The 22,233-nt window shown below is 38.4% G+C and overlaps 1 protein-coding gene across 21 annotated transcripts in view; it reads left to right on the top strand.

The window, feature by feature from the left end:
* Positions 1 to 22,233, top strand: part of ptprda (protein tyrosine phosphatase receptor type Da) — a 482,747-nt gene that overhangs the window by 114,420 nt on the left and 346,094 nt on the right. The gene's annotated exons all lie outside the window — the stretch shown is intronic.

The following is a 22,233-nucleotide window of genomic DNA, read 5'->3' as shown; positions in this document are numbered from 1 at the left end:
CCCACTACCACTAGCTCACTATCACTCACTAACTTAAACTTTTTAGCTCTCTCTTTATCTCCCTAAATCCTAAGATCTCAACTGTCCATCTCCTTTTCTGTCTATCTCTTTCTCTGTCTCTCTCTGGTTCTGTTTGTCTCTTTCTGTCCCTTTTCTTGGTGTTGCTCTCTGTCTTTCCCTCTGTCTTACTCTCTATCTTTCTATCTCTCTTTATCTCTCTTTTTCTGTCACTGCGACTCTGTCTCATTCTTTATCCCTCTCTCTCAGGCCTAAAAAGAAATGTAGTCCAACCTGGCCCGGCCTGCGGGTATAAAAGGCCACACCAGCCCGAACCAGACCGAATAACTTGATTTAAGGGACCGGGCCCTAAGTAAACCCAAAGCTGCACCCCGGCGATGTGGGCGCATTGCCTAAAGTACACATTGTGAATTTCTGCGCAGAGGTGTACTTTGGCGCTGCACCTCATCCAAATAATTACTTGAGCAAAAGTAAGTGCATGCTGTGCAGCTCATTTACAAATTAACAAAAACAAAACCTAATGATTGATATTTTATGCCCTAATCCAGGCCGGGTTCGCGTCCGGGCCCAAGATCTTACCTCTATTCTTTTGGTATCCCTCGCTGTCTCACTTCCTCTGTCTTACTTGCTCCGTCCTTCTCTCTTTCTGTCTCTCTGCCTCTCTCCATTTGTCTAATCATCCATTCATATTTTGTATCTAAGTAAGCAATTTAGAAAAACACAAACAACGTGGTTTAAAAAAGCTAGAATTAACAAGGCAATTTTTCACATTTAATACACATTGTGATTTAAAAAAAAAATGTATATTAAAAATCAGTTACTGTGGTCCAAACCCTTTGCACAACAGGCTTGTAATCATATATTTTCTTAAACTATTACGTGGGTGTAAAGTCTGGTCTAAAATCGACCAGAATAACGGATAAAGTAGAAATGATTTTTTGTTTGTTTTGTTGGCACAGCCCTAAGCAATAGAGGTGGGGCAAGAGTAAATAGTGGTATCGCTTCATACAAGCTAAATTTATTCTAGGATTGTGATCGCAGCTCGATTTGCTCGTGTAATGAGATCATTTTCCCGATAAAAAATATTTAAAAACTAACTGGAATGATGAAGACCTCCCAAAAGCATCACCGTGAATAATAAATATGAAGACTCATGGAAATTGCATATCTGTCTACTTATACCCTGTATATTATTTGGTTTTTGATCATGTCACATTGTGAGTGCTGTATATCCATGTTTTATGGTAAACAAAAAAAAAAAATCAAAAACACCAATTTTGTCTTGCCAATGTTGGCTCTAATGCATACCTTCTAACACTGTCGTGACATTCTACAAAGTCTGTCTTGCTTCGAGTAAATAGGTGCCACGTTTTGTTTGAAAAGTGTTCAATCACTTAATAGAGATGATTTGCAATCAATAAAACAGGGATTCGTTAGTGGAGGTTGACAGGTACGAGATAGAGAGACTATTGACAATACGTAAGCCTTTACTGTGCACTTCAAATAAAGTTACCGTAACTTTAAATGAATGTACACAAATGTGAAACACAGTTTTGTATTTGTTTACCTTCAGTAGGTTGCATTCGCAAACTCAATGAGCTGATTCTGACAGTAAGATGTTGTGAGCGGTCTTCAGTGGTGCTAGGACTGCTCTTGACCTAGATTTTCCATTGTAAAGTGGGCTAGATTTTTGTTAAAAATAATCAGAAAACACTTGTATATCAAAATTCTTCTGTTGAGAGGTGCTCGTATAAAGAGGCACCATCGTATTCCACTTTCATCGACTTAGACATACGGCATGGCCCAGGGCCATGCCGGGACAGAACAGTACAGCAGGACCTATCAGGCCCGCCCTAGGACCCGGCGCATCTGTTCGAGAGAGGGCGGGGGGCGGGGGGGCCCTGCAAGGGTGGGCAGCCAATCAATCATCTGGATCCCAGTGTGAGGAAAAAGGGCAGCCAACAAATGAGGTAACCGGTGAAACTTGACGTTGCCCGTCCCGTTCGGGTCTTATTTAACAGAACTTTTCCTGGTGCCGGTCGCCTAATTGAAAACGCGGCATCGGCAGTCCGGGCTTGACTTGACTGACTCTAAGAGAGAAACCCCCTCGCTGGCTAAGAATAATAAGTGCCCAAGGGAGGCCGCCAGATGGACGTTTACTGGGAGCCTAGCGGGAAAGGGAGCGTTCTGTCAAATATCATGCTGGGTGCACGTGCTCGTGCACGTGAATGTGAACCTTACAAGTTCACATCCGTCCATTAAGAGATTTGAAAGATACGACGGTCATCGGACGGACGCTCGCAAGGTCGACTATCCTCGGTGTGTTCAAACTAACGAGGTCGACCTCTGCCAATGCCAAACATGGCCGTCTTGGGAGTGAATGGTGTTCAATCTACAGCAAAGGGGGGCTTTTGTTGGCTCGACGACCACTTTTTCGTGAACCTAAAACTGATATGCTCTTTCTTAATAAAAACATGGTTAAATATGTAATCCTCCATGTAAAAACATGACTGAATAGCTTGACTTCCTGTTAGCTTGGTAATACTATTGCTAATTCTATTGTCTGTGCGCTATATCATAATCCTTCGTCTCACCGTTACCTTCTGCCATTAGGTAAGAGAATCCCTTGCCTCACTCTGCATCTACGGATACGCACCACAGTAATGCGTCACATACTGCTCCTTATGGATAAAAGCATGACTAAATAGGCAATGCTCAGTTATGATAAAGAGAACCTGCAGCTACAAAAATAAGTGTATGGCTTGATTTGCTGTTGGCCTTGTAATACTATCACTAATTCTATTTTTTGGGGATGAAATGTGCGCCAAATCAGAATCTTTGGTCACACTGTTGCCTTCTGCCATGATGTGAGAGTATTGCCTGCCTCACTCTGCATTGGCTCAGCAAAGTAATAATTTACTTACTAATTGCATTTATAACATTCATGAAATTATGAAAAAATCAAAAGTTAAATCAGAAAGAACTTGGAACACTCGATAAATATAACATATATTTCTAATTTTATATTTCCATAATGACAGGGGAGGCACTACATGTTATAAACATTGTATTGTCGTTTTATAATTTTGTCACGTTTTCATATCGGGTTATTTCTTGTTCATCTATTTATTTATGGATATGCCACAGACGTAATAAGTAATCATTGTTTTTTTTTAGTATTTACCTCTTATCCCAAAAATATAACCACATGTTTTGTTGTCTTGGTAAATTACACCAACGACAACAAAACTAAAGTGGCCTCTGGGGTGTTTAAATGTTTTTCTCCCGTCTTCCTTAAAATTCAGAACCTAGAGGACCCTGTCTCTACTTTAGGTGGACGCAGAACCGGGAAACTGAATGCCGGCTCTCCTATTCCAATTTTATTGGCAGCTCGGTGGTCCGATGGGACCCCAGCGAGCAAGAAGGGGAACAGTCTCTGGCTAACGCCGCTAAGCAAATATCATGATAGTGCTTGAAGTCTAAAAGTAGATGCTGTGCTTTGTAATGTGCAGATATGGGTGATGATTTATTCAGTTGTTATTCATCTGCGTGCCTTTCAAGTGTCCATCTGGGCCTTGGGAAAAAAAAGGGAAGAAAAATATCCGTTAGAATCCTGTAGCTGTGTTTATTAGCATTACTAATGTTTTTTTTTTCTTTAGCTGTGGTCTTTTTGATTTAAATAACCCAAGTTTGGGTCAAAAACAGAACCAACCTAATTTTTCAATTGTTCTGTTTGGTATGCAATGAACCACATTTTTTGATAGTGGACTGACAATCTCTCTTGAAAGTTATCTTACCCTACTGGCCAAGAGTAGCAAAAATGGTCTTACTCAGAAATGCATTAGGCTGTGCTTGTTTTTTTACTCCCAATTTTTGAATAGCAAGTTAACCTGAGTTTGGGTCAAAAACGGGACCAAAACAACATTTGGGAAAATTTTACCCATTTTTTATGGTTATGATGACTATACTTTTTTGAAATGTTCTTGACAAAATGACACAACCTGTTTGGTAGTACATTCATATGTTTTATTTTTTTTATAACAATATTACTTTTTTTTGTTGGAATGATGATCTCTCTTAAAATGATACTACCCGACCAGGCAAGAGTAGCCAACCTGGCTGCTAATTTCACTCGGCCCTGTTCGGGGTGATTCTATTTCAGATTTTTTTGTTTGAATTCCAAAGAAGTTTTGATTTGTTTGAGGGGTGGAATACTGATTCATTTAAATAGTCGTTTGAGTGATAGATGAATGACTGTTATTGCTGAAGCATACCAATTATCAATTAATATTTTAGTTCAACATCTTCAAACATGATAGTTAAAAATAACCCAAGTTCCTGTCAAAGACAGGACCAACCTAGTTTTACCCTTTTATTTTATTTTTTTGTCATTTAACATGAAACAACCAAATATTTGGGTTGGTCCAAACTAAATCGCCTGAACTGTTTCATATAAAATCAACCTTTTTTTAAACAAAATGACTTTGTTGTCACTCTGACAATCTCTCCCCAAATGGACAACAGTTGCCAAGATGGCAGTTTATCTTACTCAGTCACGTGTTTGGGTTTGAGTTCTGATTAAATACCGATTTGACCAAATACTGAGTCGTTCAGGTACTGATGCATCATTATTGTAAAATATTTGTTTTAAAATTGATTTTCATGAAATTTTCATGAAATAATGGGCAACGCCACTAAAGCACAAAAACTGTCCATTAACAATGATTTACAGCTATTTTTGAGTTGAGGGTATTGGACACCTTAAAACCTCAGGGTATAATTTTGTCATAAAATAAGTAATTATTAAAACTAATACTTATTTATTTACTGTATTTAATATAATTATTTCAAATATCCATCTTTGGCCATTGAGTCTAACATTGACACAATGTTCCGCTTGAAAAAGAGTCAACTAGCATATGCTGGAAGAAATGTTATCGCCGGGAGATGACAGGCTGTTGAAAACACAATTTAATGGCTCGAGTTATGATGTCACTTTCACAGCAGTAGCCCTTGACAGCAAAAACAGCCAAACTTGATTGTTTTTGAAGCTTGGCTAATTAGCGCTGCTTATTAGCGATACCAAACGTCAACTGGAAGCAGTATGGGGGGGAGCGCCTTAAGGGGTTTGAGTGGTATACGAGCGGCAATGCTAGCACTTAAAAGGGATGACACGTATTAAACACAAAAGAACTGTCAATTAAAAAAAAAAGATACATTGTGTTCATTCTTTACCGTCAATTTTCTCTCTTGTGGTACGTTGACACATTATGCGGTAAATGGCCTTTTTTCTTTTGCTTTTTCATGATGGAATACGTTATTTAAAATAAGGTTAAAAAAAGGTGGGCAGTTCAATTAAAGGTTCTATTTACAGAATATACTGGGCATTAATTAGCATCAAACAATGGTAGGAGTAATTCATTATGTAATCGTGTGAGTGCATTTATATATATATATATATATATATATATATATATATATATATATATATATATATATATACATATACTTTATTTTTATATTTGACTTTGAAATCCGTGTTACATCTTTTTATCCGACCATAGGAACAGAACTCTTAAATCCCCATCAATTTATAAAGAAAACCTCAAAATAACAGCAAAATATCTAATTTTATTAAGACCGGTCCTTCCCTTGACCTCCACCAACGTCCAGATCGGCAACAGAGAATAAACCGGAAACGGAGGGCTAATAATAAAGACGGTAGGCAAGCGATTTCCAAGCTTCTCACGGATGCTCGGCGCACCTCAAAGAGCGGCGGAGTCCTGTGAAGCAAGCATCTGACGCTTGGCTTCACAACTTTCAGGCACGGAGAGGACACCTCAATATGCCTCTGCCATATGCCGTGCTCCCTTGGGGGGGCAATGAGGGGGAGGGGCGAGTACTTATGTACTTTTTTGAAATGGACAGCTCCAGCAATGTCTGCCACTCCATGCATGAACATGTTCCTCGACAGTAAGTATATGGCTCCTGAGTGACTCTCCGTGGAAACACCTGTGTGAGTTATTGCTAAGCGTCCCCTAAAATGTGCGGTTAAAATGCAAGGTATTATCAGTTTTATTTTTTTTTTCTGTACAGTGATACATCTTACTCAATAAACTATATTCTTGAAGTCATTGGGATATTGATTGCGAAAAAACGAGGGGTTTGATGGTATATACTCACTCGTACACCTGTCTGTCTAACTCTTTTTACCTCCATCAATCTCTGTCTGTTTTATAGCTCCATCCCTCTCACTCTCTCCATCTCTCTCTCTCTCTTTCTCTCTCTCTCTCATTCTTTCTCTCACTCATTCTCTCTATACTTCTCACTCACTAACTTACGCACTCACTCACGCACCCCTTCACACACTCTTTCACACATTTACAGTATCTATTTCTGTCTGTCTCTATTTCTTTTTACTTCTCTTTATTGACCTTTTATCTCTCTCTCCCTCTCTCTCTCTTTCTCCCCCTCTCTCTCTTTCTCTCTCTCTCTCTCTCTCTCTCTCTCTCTCTCTCTCTCTTTCTCTCTTTCTCTATTTATCTCTCTCCACTTATCTATGTCACTATCTATCACTCCTTATATATCTAGTTCTATCTATCTCTATCTATCTCTATCTATCTCTATATTTTTGTCTATATATCTATGTATATCTATTTTGTCCCTCGAGTCACATTTTATTCAGTTGTGTTCGGATTTTCACAAGTCCAAGTAAAAGCTTCGGATAAGTATAATGAGCAGAGCACGGTTCGCCACCAGCTTATTTTTGTATGAGACGGCGAGGGGTAAACAGGAGATTTGGGCTTTGCAAAGGGGGTGGCAAAAATCTCAATTTCACGCCGACATTTAAACACAAACTTCGCTTCCCTTCGAAGGAAGCGAGAGTCGAGAGGCTCACACTTTCTTCGAGCTGCCATGTTGTTAATTAGCGTTCATCACACTTCCAAGACATGTATCACCACTCTAAATTTAAATACGGTGATAATCGTGTTTAAAAAAGTTGAAGAAGTGGAAAGTGAAACCGACACCTTCGAGGTGCGGACCACGGCTGGTGCGAAGATGCTTTAAAACAGGTGCAGGGAGTGCATCTTCAGAAGAAGGTCTGAAAACAGAACAAGGAATGTAAAGTGGGCTCTTCTCAGACACCATCGACGCAACGTTAAATTGGGCATCCAGAGTTATTGGTTTGGGCTTAGGTTGCTGTCGGCGGCCCAACTTCGTTAATCAGACTCCTTTGATTTAGTAGCGTGACCTCCAGTCCAGGCATCGTGGTTATTAAGGGATGCCAACATATGGAGATTTTGCTCGCAGGTGCTTTTCCTGGAAGACAATGAATAATGTTCTGCTGGCGGAGTAAAAAGTTTTATCCTTTGCGACTGGAGCATCACATGACATCGTGAAATTTAAATGATTAGATTAGCGTAGTCCTGATTTCATTGAAAATAAAATACACTGTTTATGATAAGATTATATATGTCACGACAGGATAAACATGTAATAACACTTTTTTTTAAGAGTGTGTGTTATTTAATGCAGAGATCCAGAACATTTTCGACTCAAAGAGCCATAAAAGTTAATTATTTTGATTTTCTTCATCAGTGAGAGTCACATACTTTAGATATATATATATATATATATATATATATATATATATATATATATATATATATATATATATATATATATATATATATATATATATATATATATATATATATATATATATATATATATATATATATATATATATATATATATAATGATATTTGTAAAAATTTGTAAAAATATCACAAAATACTCCAAACAAAAAGGAAGTCACGGTTCTGACCTTAGCAAACGAGTGGTTATTGGTCCTTCAACAGCTTATTAATCTACAGGCATTCGGCATTTCCAATTTTACCCACCCTATTTGCTGGCATAAAGGGTGCTCTGAATTTTATTTTCACACACTACTACATGTTTTACCCTGGAGTGCCATGTTAAATATTGTTGCATAAAATGTTTCACAATGTTGTCTTCAGTGACAATAAAGACAATCTTATTCTGTTGATGCAACTAATCCACCAAAAAAAAGAAACAAAAAGTATTTATATATATATATATATATATATATATATATATATATATATATATATATATATATATATATATATATATATATATATATATATATATATATATATCATCTCATCTCATCTCATTTGCTGCGCCGCTTATCATCAGTAGGGTCGCGGGGGTGCTGGAGCCCATCCCAGCAATCATCGGGCAGTGGGCAGGGGACACCCTGAACTGGTTGCCAGCCAATCGCAGGGCACACGGGGACAGACAACTCACTCGCTCAGTCACACCTAAGGACAATTTGGACCGGCCAATTCACCTGAAATGCATGTCTTTGGAATGTGGGAGGAAACCGGAGTGCCCGGAGGAAACCCACGCAAGCACGGGGAGAACATACAAACTCCGCACAGTAAGGCCGGGAGCTGGATTTGAACCCACGCAGGAGGTTCCCACGACCTCAGAACTGTGCCGCCGTGCTGCCCATATATATATATATATATATATATATATATATATATATATATATATATATATATATATATATATATATATATATATATATATATATATATATATATATATATATATATATATATATATATATATATATATACCATACAGGTGTCTGCATGTAAATTTAGATAGGTGTCCAAGATTGGCCCCTGAGCCACATGTTCAAACCCAATGCGGCTGGCAAGTCCAAATAGTTGCCCTCTTCTGCTGTAGATTCATCGGTCAATACTTTGTTTTTTTGCCAATGTGGTGTCGCTCGGTGCGATTCATGGACACACTTTGATTTTACTAGTGGCTTCTATTTTCTAAATTACATTTGCTGCCCATTAGTAGCTTGATTCAAAGCCTCTGTGGAACAAACTGCCACCCGATCACACCATTATTATTCCCTGATTAAATTCATGCTTGGGGGGGACAAAAAAAAAAAAAAGCTACCGAGTCGCTCACGCTCTATTAAGAAGATTGAGTGTCCGTGTTTAACACGATCTAATGGATGGCTGAATTACGCCCCAGCTATTAATGTTTAATACGTAATTGAATGTTCTACATGGCCAAACTTGTTTAACGGGGTAATTGATGCTTATGTTATGTCGTTTTGCCCGCAACACAAACGTAGACGCCCGGGACACCAGATAGAATAAGCTCGGAGACCATTTCTTCCCTAAGGAAATCACAACCCTAAACAAGTAGCCAAAACTGAAAAAAATAGAAAATAATTAAATCAATGTACACATTAACTTTATTAAGTTTAAAATGGACATTGAAATTATCTGTTTACACCTCTTTTTGATATCCATCCATTATCTTCACCGCTTATCCTCAGTAGGGTCGCGGGGGTGCTGGAGCCCATCCCAGCTATCTTCGGGCAGGGGACACCCTGAACTGGTTGCCAACCAGTCGCAGGGCACACAGAGACAGACAACTCACCTGCTCATTCACACCTAGGGACAAATTGGACTGGCCAATTAACCTAACATGCATGCTTTTGGAATGTGGTAGGAACCCAGAGTGCCCGGAGGAAACCCACTCAAGCACGGGGAGAACATGCAAATTCCACACAGGAGGTTTGATCTCATGACCTCAGAACTGTGCCGCACACGCGCTGACCACTGCGCCGCCGTGCTGACAGATAGATAGATAGATAGATAGATAGATAGATAGATAGATAGATAGATAGATAGATAGATAGATAGATAGATAGATAGATAGATAGATAGATAGATAAATAGATAGATAGATAGATAGATAGATAGATAGATAGATAGATAGATAGATAGATAGATAGATAGATAGATAGATAGATAGATAGATAGATAGATAGATAGATAGATAGATAGATAGATAGATAGATAGATAGATAGATAGATAGATAGATAGATAGATAGATACTTTATTCATCCCCGCAGGGAAATTCACATTTCCAGCAGCATCTGCACTGAGAACAATACAATAATAAAGCAAAAAAAGGATACAATATACAAATACCCAATGTGACGTGCTAATACCCACTGTAACGTGTTGTATAGAGTATTTGAATAGTCCTACATAGAATACACACTGCAATAAAAATACGGTAATATGCAATGTAGGGAGTGTGGTTTAATGTGGGCCTTTACTCCGCCGGGTGGAGTTAGAGCGTTAAGTTATTTTTATGGCTATACCCCAAATATAGTCGGGTCAAGTCAAGTCATGTTTTTTTTTTTTTTAAAGATTCGCAAAGACCTGTATAAGGTTGCAGACTACTATTTAACAATCCCCGGATCTTAAGCATACATAAGGGCAGGGAACAACTCAAAAACCTTAGCATTAGTAACATGTAGAAACCTTGTGAGTTACATAAGGTAAACACGGTTTTGGTGTCTTTTGGTAAAAGACTGTTAAAATATAACTGCATTTATGACAACCACAACAACAACAAAAACAACCAAACAACAACAACCATTGCCAGTTACAGGCACAACTGTTTATACACTTGCTTCTTTTTCTCTTGTAAATCTTTATTTTGTGTTTATTATGGAGTGTCATGTCTAGTTGCATTCTAAACACACTAAACTATATTTTTATCAATGACAAAGGACAACTCCAATTCCAAGTCTGTCCCTTAATCCTAAATGCACACCCCTTTGGAGTAAAACTTTGCCTGTGAAAAGAATAGTTATCACACTATTGTAGTGATGCTCTAACAACTTGGGCCAGTCCCCAATCACTACCGTGTAAAAATTGCCTCTGTATCTAAACATTCTTTTTTTATTTTGGTTTTTATTACTTGTTTATCCAAGACTACTAGGTCTACTCTCATCATAAACATCCTCCATGGTGTTATAATTGACAATAAAGAGCATTCTGTAATTCAAGCAGTCTATGCGATAGGAGTTTTTACACTTGACTTTGTGGCGTTTGGAGAGTAACCTTTACTATACTGCAGTCAAAAAACTTGACAGGTTTGACTCGTGATGTTCCGAGTCAAGTTTATACTTGCGGTTTTCAACTGAGACCCTCCGGGAAGGCTGGCGCACGAAACCATCTGCAGCTTTAGCCTACAGCCAAGAGACCGAGTTGTGTGGAAATGAATCACGATTTTCTGGTCTGCCTGTCTCGGCTAGACCACAATATGCAAGACTATGTAACTTTTAATGCATGTCTCTTGTTCTGTTGAAATTGAGGAACAAGACCATTGTCTACTTGACTTGAATAAAAAACACAATTTCTTCTTCAATTTGTTTAATTAATGCCTCCCTTCGTTTACTTTTAAATGTCTCAATTGACATACAAAGTCACAGAAAAAAAAGCAAAAAGGAAATAGAGGGATACATCGGTATTCGACGGACTTGAACAAATTAGTAATGAGTCAGTTTTGGTTCAGTATTCGAACACACCAGAAAGCAGTGAAATTGGCAGCCATCTTGTTTACCCTTGCACGGTTGGGTAGCAATATTTGGAGAAATAATTTTTTTGTAAGATTTTTTTTTTCTTGATTTAGGTACATTTTGTCAGGCAAAATAAGAAAAATATACTCACAATTCAATGATCAAACCGTGATACTTATTTACATTAACAACTATCAAGTTGAAGAAATTGAGATTGGACCCAAAAACGTTTCTTCTGTATTCGGACGAAAAATCATAAAATCAACAAACTTAAACATGGTCTTATACAGCCGAATGTGTGGCCAAGTGAGATGAGTGGCCATAATGGATACTCCTCCCCAGTTGGATAGGATCATTTCAAGATTTTTTTTTATTTTTACTTTATTACCTTTCTTAATTGAGATATATTTTTCAAGTAAAATAAGAAAATACAAACTCACGAGGAATACTCAAGGAAATTGTTGTACCAGAAAATAAGGTGCATTTTAAGCACTCTTATTCTTATTTCAAGATACAACAATGTATCTGTACTTAAATTACTCTGTATTCAAACAAATCTGTATTCAACCTAAAATGTTCGTGATTTTCTTCAGTATTCCAACAAAAACCTTAAAAATAAAAAATACATAAAGAGGGGCTGAGTGGGATGAGGGCCATCTTCACTACTCGGATACTTTCATTTGGAGAGAGATTGTCAGTCTGACAACATCTGTTGATAATTTATTGCAATTTATTGTGTTTTATTGCATTTTTGCAGAAAACAGTTGTTCCTGAGAGAGTTTGTAATACATACATTTGATTAACTAAGAACCAAGGCCAGTCTAGTGATCCTCCAATTTTCTTTTGATCACGGTCTGGTAACATGATGCCAGGGGCTAAAGTGAAGCTAACCTCCAAAGCAACGCTATTTTGTAACGCGGTTAGCACTAGATACAGGTCAGGGCCAAATGAGAGCAGCAGTAATATTTGCTACTTTTGCCCAGTCGGCTATCATCATTTTGAGAGGGATCGTCAATCCGACAATATGTGTGGAGAATCAATTGTGTTTCGTGGCATTTTCTTTACGGTAATAATGGGTCCCATTAAGGTAAGCGATACGAAAAATATGCCTATAGAACACAGATCCCGAACATACAGAAATATTTTTTTTCAAGATTGAATATTGTTTCATTGCCCACTCTGATTCTTTTTGCTAATTCAGCTAACGCTAAATGCTGCCAAGGGATTGGTGAAACGGAATACAAAAAGCACAAAGGACGATGTTATGGTCTCAAATATTTTTTTTTAGGTCACAATCTGCCAAAGTGATGCTAGCGGAAAAAACAAAGATAGCCACCTAACCGACGCTATTCTTTAATGCAGCTTGCACCAAATCTAGGCCAGGGCTGTGTGAGAAGAGCGGCCATCTTGGCTAATCCTTTCCGGTCGGCTAGGCTCATGTTGATAGAGATTATGAATCGGACAACATGTGTTGAGAATTGATCAGTGTCGTACCGTAATTTTACACTTATACTTTTGCTCGTTTTGGGATCAAAAGGTCACAGGTTCGATTCCCGGCTCCTCCGTGTTATATGTCGAAGTGTCCTTGGGCAAGACACTGAATCCCTAATGCCCCCAATAAGCAGGTAGGCGCCTTGCATGCCTGACTCCCTATTGGTGTGTGAGTGTGTGTATGAATGGGTAAGTGTGAAGCAGATTGTAAAGCGTTTTGGGAGGTCTTCATTGACTTGAGAAGCGCTATATAATTGCAGACCATTTACCATTTACCGTTTACTCCAGCCTGAAGAAATGTGCCTTTGTTTTAGGGATTTTGTGTTGTTGACTTTAAACTTGTTGAAGATGAAATGCCATCAAATATGTGAAACAAAAAAACAATACTCGAAAGCCAACAGTGTGCTCTCCTTAACACAAGCCTGCAGTCCATTTAATCCATAGGGCATGAAAGCTGCAAAGTCATAACACTGTGCCAAAACTTCCCCCAGACATTCCTTTTCCACCAAAAATCAGATGATAAGATTTGTCATCTAGATTTTTTCCCACTGGTAACATTTTCAAATAAAACTAAGCGCTCCTTGAAAACTGTGTCCATGATGTAACACACGGCCAGTGAAAGTTGAGCTGTGTTACTCGCCTGCCATCTCATTCATCATCACAGAGATGAACGCTGCTTTATCTTCCCATCTGATTGGGGTAATGCTCAGAATTTGTGGGCTGAAAGTTGCGGACAAAACATTTTTTCTTGTTGTGATCTTCTAATGATGTCCATTTTTTCTCTAAAGGTCTGTCTTGGAAATAGCTTTGATTTTCTATCTGCGGCCAAATCTATTTATTTGCCTCATTCAGCTATGTTTGGTTTTCAAAAACGCTATTGAACTGTATTTGCATCTTAAGTGGGTTATCGGCGGAAAGTTGGCACAATCGTTTTTGTGAATTACATTTTCAAAGTGGTAACGTTTCTCGAAGATCTTCCAATTTGAAATTTGATTGTTTAAACCAACAGTGATATCACACCTATGGTATGTTGCAGGATGTCTTCTGAAAAAGCATATTGAAGGCTTTCGGGAAGATATGTGAGCTTTGCGAACAAGTAATGGCTGAAATATCATTGGTTGAATGTTTGAATACAGTATGATAGAACACCCAGGGAATAAGAAAAACTAGGGAAAATGCATTGAAATGAAGCTGACAGTCAATTTAGAATTACTGTATTTATTGTATTTGGCTGTATTTAGGAACAGCTAAAAAAACAATATCAGTAATTATTTTACAAGTGTTGAATATAATTAACAACACATGATTTGAGATATTTTTAGGCCAGCAAAGAAGGGCTAGCAAACCTTTACAGCCCACCACAAGACTTGATTGTCATTAACTGCCATTTTTATTCAATTATAACAGGTCCTAAGAAAGTAAGTGACAAGGAAATTGAGAATAGTCAAACAGAGAGTGACTAGTATCTGCAAAAAATGTCAAGATAATGCACAAAATCACAATTGATTCTCAATACATGTTGTTAGGCCGATGATCTATGTCCAAATGTAACTGCTTGAATGGGCAAAAGTTACCAAAATGGCCACTCATCTCACCTGCCCAAGTATTTTGGTTTGTTAGGGTTGGTTCAAGCTCTGATTTTTCATTCAAATAACAAAGCAAAAATGAGTTTTTTACCTGCCATTGCCCAATTATGGCACAATTTCCAGCATCCCATGACCTTATTATCCAGGGCGTCTTGCCTCGGGCTCCTGGCTAAGCCCCCCCACGAGGTTTCAGTTCAGCCGGGCGCCAGCCAGTGTGGCGGAGCACCACAAATAACAACCAGGGGAGAAAGGCAGCACAAATAATTAGGGATTACTGTTTATTTGGAGCTTTATTGTGTAAAGGGGGTATTACTAACGGGTGCATAATTAGGCGTTTACAGCTGCATTATAGGAAATGAGTTTAGGATGAAAGCTATTTTTACCTAGCATTCAGTTGAATGTTTTACTATTTGGGTTTAGGATGGGTTTTTGTATTATTTGTGCTTTTTCAACACTTGTTTTCAGTTGCGCGACACAATACAGTGATGTCTTAGAGAAATACATTTTGGTTCTGCAATCTCTGTTGGGTCATTGTTATTTTTTAGTTTTCCGGTCATCACTCTTCTGTCATTTTCACCACCACGGCAGGTAAGTTTATTTCAGTTTTTTATATTACTTTGCTCCTTCCATTTTTCGATTTTAGGTTTTGGTTATTTTTTCTGTTTTTTGTTTGGGGCTTTTGTTAGTTATTTTGTGCTCACTTGTTTGGTACTTTGGTCTTGATTTTGTTTATGAATACCGTCCTTGGTTTGAGCACCTCTGCCTGCAGTTCCTGCCACCCCCTTATGAGTCCACCATCTCCAAAATAAAATCATAGCGCAATGTCCCAAAGCCCACCCAAATGATGCATTTATTATAGTACTTATCATATTTTTTTTCATGTCCATTCTTGATGTTCAATTTGAGTGGCAATATTATAAGATATTTCAGAAAAGTAAATGTTTTCTTGTGGTAAATCCCATTTGGCCCAAATAAACCAGACCCCACCTCCAGAGGCCTACAATTTAATTGAGTTTGAGACCCCTGCTTTAAGCATTGATACGTACTGCGCTCAAAAAATATTTCTTAACATTTTGAATACAATTCATTATGCATCTTCTCTTATTTGAAGCATTTTTGGGGGGTGTTACGGGATCCCTTCGTCCTCCCCGGCACGTAAACCACATCCTCCTGTCAACCGAGCATGCCTCCAAGGTGGTTGGCATCCAGTATGAACTTCTAGGCTGGTTCAATCTGATGAATAGCATTTATTGGACCTGACTACATTGACAGATGAGGATTACTCAGCACTTTCTGAGGATAAGAAGACGCTGGAGGGAATTTGTGGTTAGCAGTGCTTAGCGCGTGCGTGGCACAAATCTGAGGTCATGGGTTCAAATCCAGCTGCCAGCCTTCCTGTGTGGAGTTTGCATGTTCTCTTCGTGCTTGCGTGAGTTTCCTTCGGGCACTCCGGTTTCCTCCCACATTCCAAAAACATGCATGTCAGGTTAATTGGCCGGTCCAAATTGTCCCATGGTGTGAATGGGCGAGTGAGTTGTCTGTCTCTGTGTGCCCTGCGACTGGCTGGCAACCAGTTCAGAGTGTCCCCTGCCCTCTGCCTGGAGATAGCTGGGATGGGCTCCAGCACCCCCGCGACCCTACTGAGGATAAGAGGCGCAGCTAATGGATGGATGGAGATATATACCGTACTTTCCGCACTATAAGGCGCACCGGGTGGGGCGCACCCCGAAAAAATAGTTTTTGGTCCCATATATGACATACATAATGTGCACCGGATTATAAGGCGCTACAATGGGAACGTCGACAAAACAGTCAGATAGTTCAGTCAAACTTATTATCCCCTTAACATTTCCAAAGCTTGCAAAGAAGCAAATACGTGTCGTAAACACGTGCGGATGCGGTGTCCGTACGATGTCACTCAAATGCATCGTTCCAAATATCATTCGGAAGGTTAAAGTCTTGGGATTCAAGAAATGCCAACCATTCCTTAGTTTCTATTTTCTTTTTTGCTCGTAACTTTAGTGTGCATATGACAATAAACACTTGGAATTGAGTTTAATTTAAAAAAAGACCCATCAGAGAAACATCGAAATCACTCTGAAACAAGATACTGGGAAAATATATAGCCGGAGTAGCTCACCTAAGTCGTTGCGTTCAATAATAATGTGCAACCATGGTCCTCTTATATCCGTGAGTGTAGTAAATCCAGGAGAGTAAAACATTTACAAATACAGTACAGAAAAGTAAAATACTGTTTTCTCTACGCCGTCAACCCAACATGCTATTCACATTCATCTTTTTCGGCCAATTGCAGGCTTTGTTTTGCCCCTTTAGCCTATGCCAGCCTGTAAATGATAAAAAGGATCCGCCCTCTTTACTTTCGAATAACTTTAGCCAATAGTGATCGATTCAAATGATGATTGACACATTGGTTAGCCAATGAAACGCCGGTATATAAATCCCAGCATACACCGCGGGCTACTCGCGTTCGGGGGAAAATCTAGTCGGCGGCTGCTTGGATTAGTTGCAAGACTTTGCGACTTAATATTGATCCATAAATAAGGCGCACTGTATTATAAGGCTCATGGTCAGCTTTTGAAAAAAATAAAGGCTTTTAGGTGTGCCATATGCAAACTCCACACAGGAAGTTCGATCTCATGTCCTCAGAACTGTGCCGCTCACACGCTAACCGCTGCCCCGCCGTGCTGCCCATATATCTGTCTGTATGTGTATACGTACAAAAGCCTCAGGATTTCACCCATTGAAGCCCACCCTGTGCCCCGAAAATAAGGAACCACTGTAATACAAAAAAATATATGAACACAAACAACTGCGGAACAAAACATTAAAATATGAATTAAAAATAACGTATGATGCAGTAAAATATTAGAAGTTGAAGATTAGAAGTGGCTGAATGCTGCTTCACCAACCTAGGAACAGTCAACAAACCGCTGCTAAAGGACCTCAGAGTTTGAGAGGACTGATATAAGAGCAAATCAGGCAGATAGGTTCGCCCAAGACCGTTAAGACATTTTAAAACTAGTAAAAGCACCTTAAAATTGATCCTGAAACGCAGAAGCCGGCAATATAGCTATTTAAAAGTTGATGTTTTTACGTTTCCTTTTCTAGCTACTTCTATTAGCCACTTTGCTGCAGGCAACAGGTAGCCGCTTTCTTAGCTGCTTCTTCTTTGTTTTTCAGCATCAATAACCTTGCCGAGTCCAGACTTATGGTGCTTTTTTCCCCCACTGTTTCCTTCTCTGGCCTCTTGGCTGCAGGCTAGGCCAATCCACCGTTGTTAGCTTATGCAGCTACATCCTTCAGTGTCACTCGACAGCTTATCATGCAAGCAAAGCCCGCTGAGTCCCGTGATTCATGCATCTGGGGATATGTTCCCACCGGTTACTTCCCTAGCCACTCGTGGTAGCCACTTGGACCCTGGATTGAGCTAGCTGCTATTGTTAGCTGCTCCTGCTTTGTCTTTAAGTGTCAATTGTCTTCCATAGCTGTTAACACAAGTGAACCTTGCTGACTTTTGAAATTGAGGCGTCTGGTGATATGTGCGACTCCTTGCTTAGCCACTCATGTTAGCCACATGAATTCAGGCTAAATCTAGCTACTGTATAGTAGCAAATAAGAGAGGTCAGTGAAGAAAACATTGATGGAAAGAAAACACCAGATGCCTGAATCAGGGGTCAAAGCGAGTTTCACTTGCATAAATAGCTGTAGCTGCTCCTGCTTTAACCTTCAGTGACGCTCATCTGCTACAGTTGCTCACGCAAGTGAACCCCACTGAGTACCCTGATTAAGGCATTTGGCGCCTTGTTCCCTCTGTTTCCTTCTCTAGCTCATATTAGCCATTTGTCTGCAGGCTCTTTTTCACCGCTATTGTTATTGTTAGCTGCTCCTGCTCCTTAGAGTTAAGAACTGCTCGATCGATGGAAAAAGAGACTTTTCCCACACGATCAAGCAATTTCATTCGACCACACTCCACACACAACTTGACTTTCAAGTTGTCACCGCTGAGTCACCGCCCAAGTTCCGGCATGCCTGCGCGGTGTCACTTTGTCACCGAAAGTGCGTTTTTCAGTGAGTTGTTTAAGAACTGGCGGCTAAATTAAAGCAAAAACGCAGAAAGAGACTCATGGGGACTGTCAGCTCATCCTTTTGAAGACAACCATTTCCCTTTTCACGCAACGCACACAATGCCGCCAATTAGTTAATAGGGAGGACGGCATGGCGAGAGTTTTTCTTGTATGTGCGTTCACGGTGACTCAGAGCTTCAAAGGCAACTGGAAAAATGCTTAACAAGCCCGGCACGGCTATACACCGCTCCGCCATGGACGAGGGAGTTGCAATACTGCCGTAGTGGGAGGAGTGGCACTTTAAAATGAGACAGGATGGAGTGATAATACAATCAAAGCTTCTTGGTTGAGAGTGATCGCGACATTGTTGTTTATTTCGGCCACTAGATGCTTCTTTATTTTTTAGCGGTCTATCAAAGTTAATGATTTTTCAAATCAATGCAAACTAAATGATCCTTCTGGCCACTAAAGGGCAGTAAAGGATATACCCTTTTGCCTTAGTAGGGTAGTTTCATCTAGAGTAATCGTATTGCCCATGCACCGATAACACTTTTATTTTGTTTTCCTTTTTTATTCATTTTAAAATAGTACAACAATTAACCCACATTTAAATTTTCTTCATAGCTCCCACTTGAGTTTTTATAGCGTGGTGAGTTGGTTCAGGTGTAAAACTGCACTCACTCAACTGTTAAAATAAACAACTTAACACATTTAATGCCTCACATGAAAATCCTTTTTTCCTGTTGTAAATTATTAAATGTGTTATGTTTCAAAATTATCTCTTCGTCATCCATAATTATAATATGTAGGTTAAGTTACTAATGTAGATGATGATAAAGTGTAACACTGTAAAACTGCGGTAAGCTAAAACTATTAAGTTGACAGTTATTTACTGATCCAGCATGCATGAGAACAGAAAGCCTCAATCCAGCCCCAGAGCCAAACTGAGTTTGACATCCATGGGTCGAAACATTTGTGAAAAGGGCCAGGGGAACTAATGTTTTTTTCTTTTTTTTTGGTATCTATTAATACATTGTCGAATTTAACACGTCAGCAAATTCTTGAGGTAAAACGATTATATAGGCCTATACAAAGTACATATTTGTATTTTTTTTTTTTTGGCACATTCCTTTAAACAAAAAAAAAGACAAAAACATGGAGATACATATTTATGTAATATCAACAATGTGTGTTTCTGAATATGCAAACATTAGCAATTACATTTTACTGTATGTTTGTTTTTACATAAACTATTAATCTAAATGGTTTTAGATATTTCAGAATCAAAGCAGAGTGATACATTATTCCCCTTTTTAAAACCACTGATATAAAAAACAATGCTTTGAAAAACTCCAAAATCAGCTTAGCTCAGAATGTCTTTTTTATAGACTATATGTCGCTTCACTTTGACCTGCGACCAAAAACGAGTTCTAAAAAATTACAAAGAAGAATATAAACAACAAAATATCCACGTGATCTAACCGCACCATTTTTCTTTTCAATTTTCTGCCCAGCTATACACAAGGTTTTGGGTTTTTGGGGGTACCCATAGGAGAAAGATTGTAGACAATCATGTTAGCTCCCTATAAGTGTGCCTCTTGTTGTGTGAAATACATGCTAATTTATCAACCTGTGAGTAAGTGAATAATACACGTTTTTATAGAAGTGCATGTACTTTTTCCTCACTGCTTAAATCAATATTGTTTTATTCTCTAATAAATTAAGTTTTTTTTCTACCACTTGGAGGCACTGAATAATACACACTCCTTTTTGTTAGTTCTCACTCCAAAATTGAGGTCCATTCCTGCATCTAGTGTGTTTTGAAGATATGCTTGCACGTGACTTGCCAGAAGCAAAAACATTTACTATATATTGAATGATCTGTTTCATCAACTATAAAGATTGGTATACCTGTGGAAATTTCACCTTGGGGGCAGAAAACAAATACAAAGCATCCCGGAGAAAAAAGGATGATAAATGGACACTGCCCTACTTACGAACAAGATTTCATACGTGGTCATATCTTTTCATACAGCGGTACCTCTTTGTAGGTGCTCGTAGCTCGAATTGCTTGTGGTAGGAGGGAATTTTCCTGATCTGAAATACTTAAACACTTGGTCCACTCCTGTCCTAAAAGCATCCAGGTAAAACCTAAATAGCTACAGTGTAAAATAACTCTTCCTGGTCACCAAAAACGCATTCAAATAGTAATTAAACATTTAAAAAAAACTGATATAAAGTGAATACAGATGCTGTCCTAGTTACGAACGAGAGAGGTTCCGGACGATCGTTCGTAAGTTGAATTTGCTGCTTCAGTGCTAAATTTTGTATGTTTAAGGTTTATGTTTAAAGTATGTTTAAAGCTTGTATAAGTAACCTGTATTATTTTGTACAAAAATAAACATGTTATGAAATAAATATGCTCTATAACAATAAATAAAGTGAGGTTTAACTTACTTTTGGAAGATAAGCTTCAAAAGGTCCTCCTCCGTGCTAGAGAGTAAACAAAAAAAAGCGATCTAACCATTTTCTCAACCGCATCAAGCTTTCTTATTTCACTTTCATTTCAAATAAAACGGCTCGCCTCTTCTTTACACTTTACACCAACCATATTGATATGGATGCACGAGATATTAAACAGTGAAAATGTCAAAATCTTTGGGTGGATGTTGGGGGACCTTTCACAGCGCCACATGCTGGTAGCGGCAGTAAGAAGCACTACAGTAATGTCTTGTACTCTGAAAAAGGTGCACACAATACAAAATCTAACTTACAGCAATGTCTAGATATTTTTTGACATCCCGGAAAAAAATGTTCGTATCCACCGTTTTTTGTAAGTCAAATGGTCGTAAGTAGGGGAGCGTCTGTATGGATGAGGAAGCCAGAGTCAGAGGAATGGCCATGTTGGAAACTCTAGCCATGGCGGTGGACATTATTTCAATGGAGATCGTCAGTCCGTCAATAAGTGTTAAGAATTATGATGTAGTGCATTTCATTGTTGTTTTTGCCAGTAATAATGAGTCCCAAAATAATCATAATGGTAGATAAATTTGGAGAACAAAGATCGAGTTGAAAAAGACAATTATAATAAAATACAAGATTGTTTTATACGTTTCTGTCATTAAACTGCTGCTTAAAGGTAAAGTTAATGCTTTAAAATATATTTTTTTACGTATTTATATTTTTATTGAGGTAATTTTTTATAATCTATATATTTATAAAATAAAGTTAGATTTTAATAATATTTTGGGGTATTTTGGAATCCATAGGAACGTATAGAGGATGAGAAAAATGTTTCGATATTCAAGCATTTTGCTGGTCAGGATTATGGTCAGACAGAATATTCCTGTAAAGATAAAAACAATACAAAATAAAACAATTAAATAAGAATTTCAAGTATTGCTGCAGGCTGCTCCAAAAAGGCAATTGGACTTCAAATGTGGACAACCTTGATTTCATATAAGGCAGACATGACCTGATTCTGGTTTCAGTAATGCCTTTATTTGATGATACTGAAATTGCAAAACAGCTTTAAATTAAATCAGTGTCCTGTAAATATATTCATACGTTATTTATCTTGAATTTCCCTTTTTCCATTTAAAACGATGCTCGCTA

The sequence above is a fragment of the Urocampus carinirostris genome, chromosome 11 (assembly GCF_059441175.1).
Source record: "Urocampus carinirostris isolate Australia breed hairy pipefish chromosome 11, RoL_Ucar_1.0, whole genome shotgun sequence".
NCBI lineage: Eukaryota > Metazoa > Chordata > Actinopteri > Syngnathiformes > Syngnathidae > Urocampus > Urocampus carinirostris.
Note: the sequence above shows the minus strand (reverse complement) of the source record. Positions and strands in the feature narration are given on the sequence as shown.